The sequence below is a fragment of the Rhopalosiphum padi genome, chromosome 1, assembly GCF_020882245.1.
Source record: "Rhopalosiphum padi isolate XX-2018 chromosome 1, ASM2088224v1, whole genome shotgun sequence".
Classification (NCBI taxonomy): domain Eukaryota; kingdom Metazoa; phylum Arthropoda; class Insecta; order Hemiptera; family Aphididae; genus Rhopalosiphum; species Rhopalosiphum padi.
The window spans coordinates 61507653-61520328 of NC_083597.1; the positions used below are offsets into that span (position 1 = coordinate 61507653).

Here is a 12676-nt window from a genome sequence, read left to right on the forward strand (position 1 = left end):
ATCTATTGTAGTTATTATATAAAATTTAACAACTAACACTATTCGTTTGAATTTGAATTTTGAAAAAAAATCTGTTCAATAATTTACTGTAAAAGGTGGGTTCCATTTGAAAACAGAAGTTTTTATTTCCATATAACACTCTATAAATAATACAAACAATATTAAGAATTTGAAAATATAGTTTTTAAGTATAGTCGAATTAATTCTAAAAATCAGATTTTAAATTACAACATCATCGAAGAAAGAAAGGCATGAGCATTCTTGTGTAATTAGTAATTACCTTGTAAAGACGTATCAATGATATAATATTTTTAATGTTAAGCGTTAATTGAAAAATCGAAATTGAACATAATATAATTACATACTTAATGTTACTGAATGTCTAGAAAAATGATTGTATATTTTTTTATAAAATATAACTAAAAATTAAGAAAACAAATTAATGCTAGTATTTTGCTATTTATATAGTTGTTATTAAAAATGAATGTCTAAAAATTGAATTATATTAATATACAATTATATATATCGTCATAATATTCATAATAAATACTATCGAATAACGGTTTATAATAAAATAAATATGTCATAAAAAATTACAATATACCTAATTACCAATTTAAAATCTATACCTATTTATTTTTATAATTGATATATTTTCTTTTAAGTAAGTTTGGAGAGTACCTATTGGTAATTTATTTTTTTTTTGCTTTATTATGGCTTCTGTTTTAATATAAAAATTTCATTATTTATTTATAGCACCCATTACGTTTAGTAGGGAAAAAATAAATATTCTTTTTAGAACGAACATGTCTGGGGCGAAACAAACGATGTGAAATGTTGTTGTCGTTACCCATATAAGTAGAAAAAAAACACAAATCCATTTTATGATAATAGTAATGAAGATAATAACAACGAATGAAGAATGCGAATACAAGAGTACTCAATGCACTATAATGATATAAAAAGAAAAAAAAATAGAAGAAATGAAGTATAGATGGAAAACGAACAGCCAACCGCACGCTTAATATAAATGACCGGCCTAGCGTGCGCCTGGTGGTAGGGCAGAAGTTATAAAAGGAACCGGTGGCATTGATCTTGGACGCAGTGCAGTTTACCAGTCCTTGACCGATGTCGCGCTGTGCACTGGTGTCATCACTACTGTTACGATTATAGTACGGTCCGGTCTCCGAGACTTAAACGCTTCCGCGTATACCGAAGTCGGTCTTATTTTATATATATAATTTAGTTTTATAAATTCTTCGTCATAATAAAATAATTTCACGTTTATTGCATTTGTATATTTATAGTGATTATAATATACGTAAATTGTGTAAAAATCAAAGAAGTTTAGTGTGAATATTGGTGGAACGGGAATATTCCAGCGACAGGTGTATAGGACGATACGTGAAGGAAGAAATTGTAAGTAAACTATGATTATTATTATTTATTACATTACATTATAATATTACTTATAAAAAATGTTATTCACTAGTTAACCATAATCCATAACTATTTTTGTATTACTAACTTATAGTAAATGTGTAATTATTGACCTTAAAAATAATGGTAAAATTAACGACGATAAAAGCACAATAAATGATAAGAACACAATTTTAGAAAATGATATAAATTTCATATAAAGAATAAAAATTAACCATATTATTTATACAATGTAAAATTATATTCTTACATTATAATATTATACGTTAAGATTCTTTAACATTGTTATTTAGCAATTTTGAACATTTCTTTAGTCATAACTCATAAGTCTTAAAAATATTATATTCAATAAGTATACCTTTTTAATTTAACTTTCAATATTAAATTATTTTAAACCAAAGTTAAATTTTTAATATTTTGAGTATTGTAGATTTGAATGTATTAAATATATAATAGATTTTTGGTAAATAGTTGATAGCTCCGAATATTTTGATATTAATTGTTTAAAGTACAAAAAATAAATTCCTATTTATTAAATGCAGAAAATCTTTGTTGGCATGACCGCCCTTTCTTGTGAAATTAATGACTGTCTTTGAGGAATTGATGAAAGATGATCCACGTAATCATGGGAATGACAGCCGTAGTATGGTTAAGTTTTAAAATAATAATTATCGCCAAAATAAAATGAATAAGTGAATAAAAAATTGTTAACAATGTAATGTTTGTACACATTTTAACCAGTAGTTGGATACATGCGGTAACTATTATAAAAGGTACTTATTAATTATTATTACAATATTAATATTCAACACGATTAGTAGTGAATATCGTTACGACGCTCAAAAAAAAAAAAATATAAAAATTATAACAATAAAACAGTCTAATACGGTTGACCTACTATTGCAATGTGCGTTTTATAACTGTGTTGATATTTGGAAGACAGCCCACATCGTCACCCACATGCACCCATACGCTAATGATAAACGCAAATGAGAATTCGATTATGCCGTCGTTATCCGGAACACTTTCCATTGTGGTGGTGTCCTCTATGTCCAATAGCTTAACACACGCGTGTATTATAATATTATTATTTGTTATTGCCGTAAATTATTTAACCGTATGAATTTATATTTTTTTCATCCATTATTAGCGGTCTAAAATCGATCGCGTGTTTTTCCAACTTGACCTAGTGCTGGAGGTAAAAATCAAAATAAAAAAAAAAACTCTGCAAAGATAATCCGATTCGATAGTTAACCATACACCGGCACTCTAAATCACGAGTAATTTAAGTAAAATGCTCTTACGGCACCGGAATCAACCTAACATTATTTTTATATTTCCAGTGTTAAAAATGTGCCATCGTCATTATTTACTTTCAGTCCGTTAACTCCCACTCGTCTTCGCAACAATAATATTCACTGTTTGAAGGAAAATGTAATAATATAATGATTGGACAAATACCGTTTGGGTTTGGCGTGTGTGCGTTTTTCTTTGTGTATACAAAACAATCATTAGCATTAATATTTTAAATTCTAAGCAGAGCGATGGATATATTTAAATAAATGAAGTAACAAACTAATAAATCACAGAATTAGGTATACGAAATCTATTAATATTGTTGATATTGTTGATATTTAAATTATTTTATTTAGTTGAAATTATATTTAACATTTTTTATTTATATTTAATCATTAAGGTATGATATGCGAATTTAGAGAACCAATTGAATATTTTTTTATCTTACACATATGTAATATAATTAAAACCTCTACTGGTATTTATAATTTACAAAAAATTAAAATGTTAAGTAAGTACTAATAAATTTCTTAAAAATTAAATTATTAAAGAAAGCTTTTGACAAAAAATATAATATTATTCTAATAAGTAATGATTTTTTAATATCAACAAAGTAATCACAATGAATAAAATACTAAAAAAGGTTTTATTAAGTATATTCGGCATGTGTAAGACAGGGAAATCGTTTTACTGATACACTATATTATGTATATTCAATTAATTATTACAAGTACTTAATTATTATTTAAATAAAACTATTTTTTGTAATTTCTCATTAGGCAATATTGATTACAATATTTTAATTCAAAAATATGATGTTAATAAGATTATGGGAATTGATGACAATTAATAAAAATCCGAAAGATCGAAATAATAAACGAGTATACTTGTAAGACTAAGTATTTTAAATGTTTTTTTAACTCATTAATTTTTATTTTTATTCTAAACAACTGGTTTATAAATTGGCGATATGTAATTTTTGGGTCTAAAAATTTTAGAAAAATGTATTCTATAATATTTTCCAGACACTTTTTAAGCACGTCTAGTTGCTGAAGAAATTATTTTTGTTTAGTAATATACTGATATTTTAGCATTACGTATTTTTTTACGGAAAATTAACGCACATTGAATAATACTTTAGTAGGATAAAAAAGGGGATTCAAACACCTATCCCCTATCCCTATCCCATTCACTATGGGGATAGGTAGTGAATGGGTTAGGGATAGGGGATAGGTGTTTGAATCCCCTTTTTTATCCTACTTACTTTGATCCTTAAACATTATTTAATTGGAAATTAAAGTTCTACTTAACAAACTTTAATTTCTTTTAATATTTTACGATCGAAATTTCCAGCAGAAACAACTTTATTCTCTGAAAAATGTATGTTGTTGGTACATTATATCTACAAACACTTATAGATGCAACTGAAACATATAGACATCGTAGATAATTGTCTAATACTTCAATACTCAATGACATAAAGAAATATATTTTAGTAATTTAAAATAAAGGCAATTTATTATAAAAGCCTTAAAGAATGTTAGATAAATCATTTATATATATATGTATATATGTATAACAATAGCCACCACTGAGTTATTCTGTTTAATTCGCCTAATAATTTTCAAACTCATATTCGTTTTATTTAAATTACTGTTATAAACACGAACCAATTAATAAATATTTTTATTACAGTAAAATGAAGGTACCTGCATTTATTGTGTATTAAAATAGGTGACAATCAAAAACGTGAAACCGCACGAATCCAAACACCAGACAGGTACACCATATGGAACAAACATCAATGAACGATTATTATTAATATTTACCGTTTTGCGGTGTTGTAAAGCAACATCGTACGAACATCTCAGGAAATAAAATCAAAATTGCAAAGTCATTGACTTTGTGGTTTGCGGTATTTCACTTTTTTCTCATTTCTTATGATATAGTTTTATTTTATATTTTAATTTTTAACATTTTATACCCGTGTATAAATAGGATGTGTGCGTAGGTAATGGCGTAGAAAAAATTGAAACAAGTTTTTACCAGCTCGTATAATGACATCATGTACAGTCGTACTGCACCTGGTGTATAGGTAGATACCGTATCTATATTATTAAAGTGGACTTGCTGTGTACAATCATCATACTTTGCGCGTGCAATTACGTACACTTAAGACTATATTAAAGTAAGGCTGCTGCTGAATTCGAATGTAACATCGCACTTGTTGTTAGCGTATAACGATAATAAGTAATAATAATAATAATCAGAATTTTCAGAAGCCACGACTCAGATCCACACGGCGACTATATGGTTGCAGGTTGGCCGTTTTAAAATCAATGCATTTACTAGTAGAGATGCATAAACATAGTGCATCGGTGTATGTATACTCCAGTAATGAGTTGAATCATCACTAATTCATAGCGCATAGGTAGCACGCACGCCACACACACACACACACACACGCGTGTACTAAAACATAATATGCACTCACATGTTTTACAAAGCAATAATGTGAACACACATCGACACGTGTGCGTGTACGTAGGTACGTAGTCGTTCAAAAACGTGTAGACCGAAACGTATGGTACAGTACCTGCTATTACACTTACACGGATAAGTTTTTGTTTTAGACTCGCAGCGTAATATACAGAAAAAGACAAAATTCCGTATTTCGATTGAAATTGGCTGTTTGTAAATCACGATAAGACTTATGTAATACGCTTAAAATATGTACAATACCTACTATATACAGATACGAACGACGTCCTAAATATTTTTTTTTTAACGCGATAACTATATACACACGCGGCGTACATATATAATTATTATATTTACGTGAACGCAAACTGCAATTTTCTCGTAGCCTCTCGTCTTCTGCTTTAAATTCTTAACCTCTGAGTACATAGGAATAATAGTTATTATTATTCGACTTGTCGCTGCACGGATTGCAGACACGAGACCGACAACGTGATATTATAATGATACAAGCAGCAGTCCGTTTCATCTCTCGTGTAGTCTCATGTGTTCTATAGGAAATGATCCAATTATTATGTATGTTTATCTAAACATAACGTTAACACTATTTTAAGATGAACTCTTTCGGGTGATGATGTGCATAAAGTGAGTACGTAACATGCGAGCCGACAAAAACAATAAACCGGTTTGCCTCGTTTTCAGTATGTTCCGTCGTACGTAAAACTTTGACTCCCGCGGGGGTAATTGCCCAGTTCACGGTACGCGTTATAAACCAGTTGCGATATGCGTGGGTCCCGTTACGTTTCGGTTTCGTTCTAGCGTTTCCGTATTTTTTTTTTTCTAGATGTTACCCGCGTACACCTCTAAATTAAGGGTTTTGGCGGGAAATAATCCCCATAATTTTAAAGCGATAAAATGTAAAGATAATATTATATCCCCTGCGGTATATGAATCGAGAACACCGTAAATGGGAATGGTTTATTAGTATTACACTGTTATTGGACATATTATAATATTATACGATAATGTGTGTTTATTACTATTACCTATTTGTTTTTCAAAGACCCGTTTGCAACATATTATTTTCAATAATTTATAGACTTTAAATACTTTTAACATTTTATATGATATTTTATCTCAGGTCCATGATTAGAATGCGTTTTAAATTAATATATTATACAGAAGTACCGTGACCTATAACTAGAACGGAAATTCTAACTTTTTTAATTTTTACGTTCGGAATATTTTAATAGTGAATTTGTAGACCAAATATTTGTCGGCTAGTTATTACTGTAAAAACAGTTTATTTTTTTTAATCATATGTGTTCTTCTTCATAGTTTATACATAATATACTATAATATATGTATGTTATACAATGGAATTTGTAAAGTAAATAAGGAATATTGAAAATTGTTGGCACGTGTAGACTCCAGAGTATGCACGAAAAAGTAACCTAGTAATAAGCATAATAATGAAATAATTACAGTGTATGGAGAGACCTATAATTACTGCTAAATGCTAATCATCTGATTTGAATAAATACTACTAATAAATAACGGATACTAATGTGGGTATATGGGTGATTCGAATTATAATATTTCAAAACAAATATCAAAATAATTATTAATAATTTAAGTTTGATCAATTAAAATGTTTTGCAAGTACATATGGATAATCAAAAACAGTGCCTATCATATACGAAAAAGTCAGATTTTTTTGTCATAAATATCTAAATAAATTAGAAATGATGGTTCATAAATATTATAGTTATCAGTTCATAAAACTATGTCATAATAACGCAATATTTACAATATAATTTTTTGCATTTATAATTATAAAGATTTATTGAAACATTTTTGAATAATGCATCAATATTATTCAAGAGAACGAATGCAAATCATGAAAAAAAACTACTAGTTTTATTATTTACTTGTTTGTTCTACAATCCGTCCATGTAATGTTTTTTTTTTATATATTGTAACGATAAATTAAGGCCAATGAAATCGATTTCGGCAAACAATCGTCCTGAATAATATTTCTAGTACAAATCCATTTTTTTTGTTTTTTTTACGTACATCATCATCTCATTCACACTGAATGTTTTAATATTAGGCAGGTATACCAATTAATCTGAAATTATTAGTTTTCACTTTTGAACTAAAATTATTTATCAATCAATCTTAAAAATGTGTATGCTATAGCAGAATAATATTTTATAACATTTTTTTTTAATAATAAATCATAAATGACTAACGAGTTAATAATGTTATATAGATTTTATAAGATAAATGTTTTTTTTTCGTAACAAAGCACATCGAGGGAAGTGTCTGCTTCTCATGGCCCTCGTTGACTTCTATAATGACGGATTGTAAATGATAAAAAAAAATACATTTATATAATATAATATAATATATATAAATATGTTAGACTTCGCAAAAATACACCTGCAGTGGGTTCGTGAACAATGAAATGTAAGGTCGAGAGTCAAGAGGGTGAGCGGGCGGCATTATCATTCGTCACTGTAATGGAATTTGCGCTGCACATGAGAACCGTCGTTCACCTGCACAACTCAAATGGGAATTGTACATAAAAATTGCTTTAAACTTAACATTTTCGATCAATAATATTTTCTTTGTGTGGGTTTAAAATAACATGCATTATTATTTATGTTTCCAAACAATTAGTAACGGTGACCAGGCGTATCCATTTAATTGTGGAATGTGAAGTTGTATTTATAGGTAGGCATATTGCAAAAACTTAACGGGTATTATTATTTGCGGGGGGAGTAGGTATATATATAAAAAAAAAAAACGTCGAAGTGTATATTACTCGTATTATAGAGCATAGACCTTTTAATTAGTAATAGTCACTGTAGAATCGGTATTTTGTGGCAGAGCAATTTTGTAGCATCAAATGTGTTTTCAACTATCAATTAAACTGAGGCTAATAAACCTCTGGTCAGTGGCGGAGCACCCTGCAAATGGTGGACTCAAGGTCCTGAGTCTTGGTACCTTCCCTTTGCTAGAGCGTATAGAATGTTGAATTTTTTTCAATCACATTTTTTTTTTTTGTCAGTAGTAGAGTTGTTTAAATTTAAGGTGCTAATTTCTATTACGGCAACGAGTGTTTTTCTGATTTTGAACCTTGTAATTGCTTTTACACTAAAATATTATATACTATACATTTTTTTATATTACAATAATAATTGATTTGCGGTCCTTAATTGTACCGGATACTAAACGGACAAAGTTTTATTTATCGATTTTTTTTTTTTACATGCATTTAAGCACATTTACACTACTATATATGTATGTAATCATTAACTGAATGTTCCATAATTCATGTGGGAATATCGTTTTGGACCGCAATTGTACGATTGTACAACGTATGTGGTTTCCAGAAAAAAACAACAAATGATTACGCGTATTATTATTGATGCAAATCCCAAGTAGATTAAGATGTATGAAAAAAAAAAAGGATTTGTTTTGTTTATAGAAGCAAACCAGCAGGAGACTTTTATACTTATATTAGACCTCCTGGACGGTTAACTCCATATTCTTCATTTGTCTAATTAGCTATCGTATAAAATAAAAATCAGAAGTCTTCTTATTTTCCCAACATAGTTTAACTTGTCAAACGTCAATCAATATTTTGTTTTTATATAGTTGTAGTGATTAGCGGTCCACTGCATATACCTATAACTATTTATAGTAATTATATATACACAACCATACACATATACATACTGCATGCGCGTAAATGGATAATATATTTTTATTTTTGTAGTTTGAAATGTGAATCAAACGAGTAGTGAATCTATGAAATAAATTTAAGACTATATAACATCTTATTTTCTTGTGTAAGTATAAAAACGTAACACAATGACCTATCATGGAATCGGTTATTGGTTTAATTATACAGGTAGTCCTTTGAAGTTTAACAATAGATATCCACTAATTAATTTATCATCACAACTGTAACGAGTAAAAACAATTTTTCTTTTTTTTTTTTGCTCGGTTTTTACAATGAAAAATTCCGCAATGCCGTCATTAAGTATTTAATACGAGAACATCTCTGTATTTAATACAAGATCGGGTATGTCAATAAAATGATAAATCAATTAAAAAAAAAAATTATGCCATGCACATAATGATGGGTTAAAACATTTTTAACAACCTCGAATACGAATCGTGTTATTCATATAATATACTGTAACTTTAATACTAAATAAATAAAGAAGCAGAAAAAGAACCATTTTCGATAAGTAGGTCTTAACATAATAATATTGAACATTCCATGATATTATACCAAAATCAAATACACACAGATATTATTTTCAATAATAATACGTGTGTCAACTGCCGTACAAAATATTGTATTTAAACCAACACAACGGTAAAATATTGTTATATATATTTACTATTTAGTGATATATTTACAGATGCATCTTATAACAGGTGTACTGAGATTTCTTTTGTGTTCGTACAATGCGAATTGAAATTTAATACAAATATTTGTTGACATCATAAACATTATTTTTTATTACAATTATAAACTTAATATTACTTATATTATCTAATATTTGTGACCGAATGTAAATTAACGATGTTTTAATTTTTTGATTGATGATAACTTTAAGTTAAAAACTAAATATTATTAATGCGTGCACATGAGGTATGCAAAATATGCAGCCTCATACCTTGAACAACTTCTTTCCTCTCGAAAATAGCAAAGATAAAATTTTATATAAAAATAACGGTCTATCGTAATAACATGATAAATTTATGGATATTACGTGATGTTTAATTTTAATATTCACAAATTGTTTATTCTAAATGTATTAATGATTTAATGATAATAAAAAATATTATACTACGTCTTATAAAGTGGATGATTTAAAGTTTCCACCTTTGTTACACAAATAAAGTAAAAAAGTTAATTTTTAAATTAAATATAGAAAATTCATGTACATTTTCCTGTATCATAATTTTAAAAGCTAAAAATAATGTTCAGGATATACTTATATCATGGCGTTTTAATTACACTAAAAAGATGTCTGCATTTAATAAATACATTTAGGCCTGGTCTTAAATAAAATGTATACGCCTTTAAATAGTTAAATTAACATATTATAATATAATTTATTTACTCTTGATAAATATTACATATATATTTCAATTTTTCAAGATACATAAAAATCAAATTTCGAACGAATATCTAATAACTTAGTCATTACGGATTAGTATATTAGTTCAAAAGTTTAAAACTCGAAACACTTTTATAATATTCGATTTATATATGCACGCCAAAATCGATGTACCTACTCCGAAAATATTCTGTTTTAGAATAAGAAATTAAAAATGGATGTTGCCATTAAACAAAAAAAACTTTATAAAAAAAATGATAGGTAACAGTAAAAATAATAAAAAAAACATTTTCTCAATAAAGTACTTTGTTATGTAATAATTTAAAATTATGTAAAAAAAAGTTAATGGTTTCTGAAATAGGTAACGAGTGTTATTTGATACTATACATTTTATATTTTTCGTATAAATCCTATGCAATATTTTCAGGATTCGAAACTGTGTTTTAAATTTCCGATTAGCACAATATATTATACCTAATAATGAATACTCCAGTTGCGATTTGTATCGATCAATTACCCCGGGCGCAAGAGGTTTCGATCTACACGGTACAATCCACAATACTAATACCAACACCAATACCAATACCTATAAATTATTATTTATAATACAAATTTTATGCAAACTATATTTTACAACGTAGAACTAGAGAATATAATATAATATCATTTAAGTATGATGTTTTGGAACATCTAAGAAGACGATTTCACGATTTGAGTCAAAAACTCAAAACTGATGATTATATTAGCTCAGAATCTGAATTGTGTTTTCAATCGACTCTGGATATCATTGCAGATGTATAACGACGACATAATTTGTTTTGTGCATGTGGTTAATAAAAAAAAAGTCAGTAAACGACCATTGCTGCAATGCTCTTATTATTGTAAAACATATACTTATTAAGTACCTATAGTACTATACTGGTTATATAAACCATGGTCTATACAATCGATGCTAGTTGCTAGTGCCTATACGTCGACTAACTCGGAAGTGGTCGACACAGCAGAGTGTACAGCGCGTGTGTTTAGACGGAATCACAATGTCGTTGACATCATGGGAAGACACATCGCAGGGTGCGAAAAAAATCCGGGGGATTTATAACTTATTTTTAGAAGCAAATTTTTACTCTTCTTCTGCGACGATCTCGCGTTCACTGTATACGTATAGTACGTCAAGTGACATTTGACAGTGGCAATTATTATCGTTTCGGATGGCGTGGCGTAACGATATAATAATATCTAAGCGACAATATTGCCGCGCATAAACGCATTATATTATATTATATTATAATAACACATATTATATACTTATATATATATACCACCTACTTATACCTTTATAAAAATATTTATAATGTTACACATATCATTTATTCTCGATAATAATGTAACAATGTCGCGAACAAACACACGTCATAATACACGCGCATATATTATATTATTATACATATATATAATATTATTATTATATGCGTGTGTGATATCTGTCGTTTAAACATCCCGACGTACGGCGTACCTTTATATTATTATATACGGCCCGGCCCGCCGGGTTAATGTCCGTCGGTTTTGTGGTGCATTAGTTCTTGTGGGAAACCGGCGGCGACGTACACACGCGTACAAATATATAATATAATAATATTATTTTATTACATGTATACACTTTTCCGAGGCTCCTCCGGCAGACGCGTGCAGTGTATCGTCGGAAAAGCAAAGATTACTTGCACTGCGGATACAGAAGAGGTAGTCATCGGCGGTGACTCGCTGGAAAACCATCATGTAAAACACTATATCATCGTCAGCATTATCGCGGTAGAAAATAATAAGTCTAACGATTAAAATATTATCCCGATTGCTCGAGACGCTGCGTATCTGCGGCCAGCGAACAATATAGCGAACGAACAGATTAATTATTATGGCCCCGTCATCTTACGCGCGTACTCGCCATTTTATTAGATGATATACATAATGGGTATATAATATATATAGTCACAAAATTCGCATACGGCTCATTTAAGTGTTATTCGATTGAAATAATCTAAAATATTATATGATAATAATATAATATATATGTCTACTCCTACCCCGTATCAAATTAATAAATTTATAAACACTTCAATATTCAAATATATTTAAAGAAAATCGTTTTCGAAAAATGCATAAAATAAAAAATGAAAATAAATTACAATTTAAAATGGTTTCAATACTGCGGCTATACATTGGTTCATGCGGTTGTAGGTTGTCGGTGAACTGTGGAAATGGTACGAGAAAACGTTTATGGAAAATCGTTTGTCCGTCTATAGTCTATACGTATATACAAA

At 28.6% G+C, this 12676-nt stretch overlaps 1 protein-coding gene across 1 annotated transcript in view; it reads left to right on the top strand.

Moving 5' to 3' along the window:
* The first annotated feature begins 1088 nt into the window (after window positions 1-1088).
* LOC132931926 (uncharacterized) overlaps window positions 1089-12676 on the top strand; it is a 38093-nt gene continuing 26505 nt past the window's right edge. Inside the window, exon 1 of the mRNA XM_060998013.1 lies at window positions 1089-1419. The gene's annotated coding sequence lies outside the window, so the exon portion shown is untranslated. The remainder of the gene's footprint in view (window positions 1420-12676) is intronic.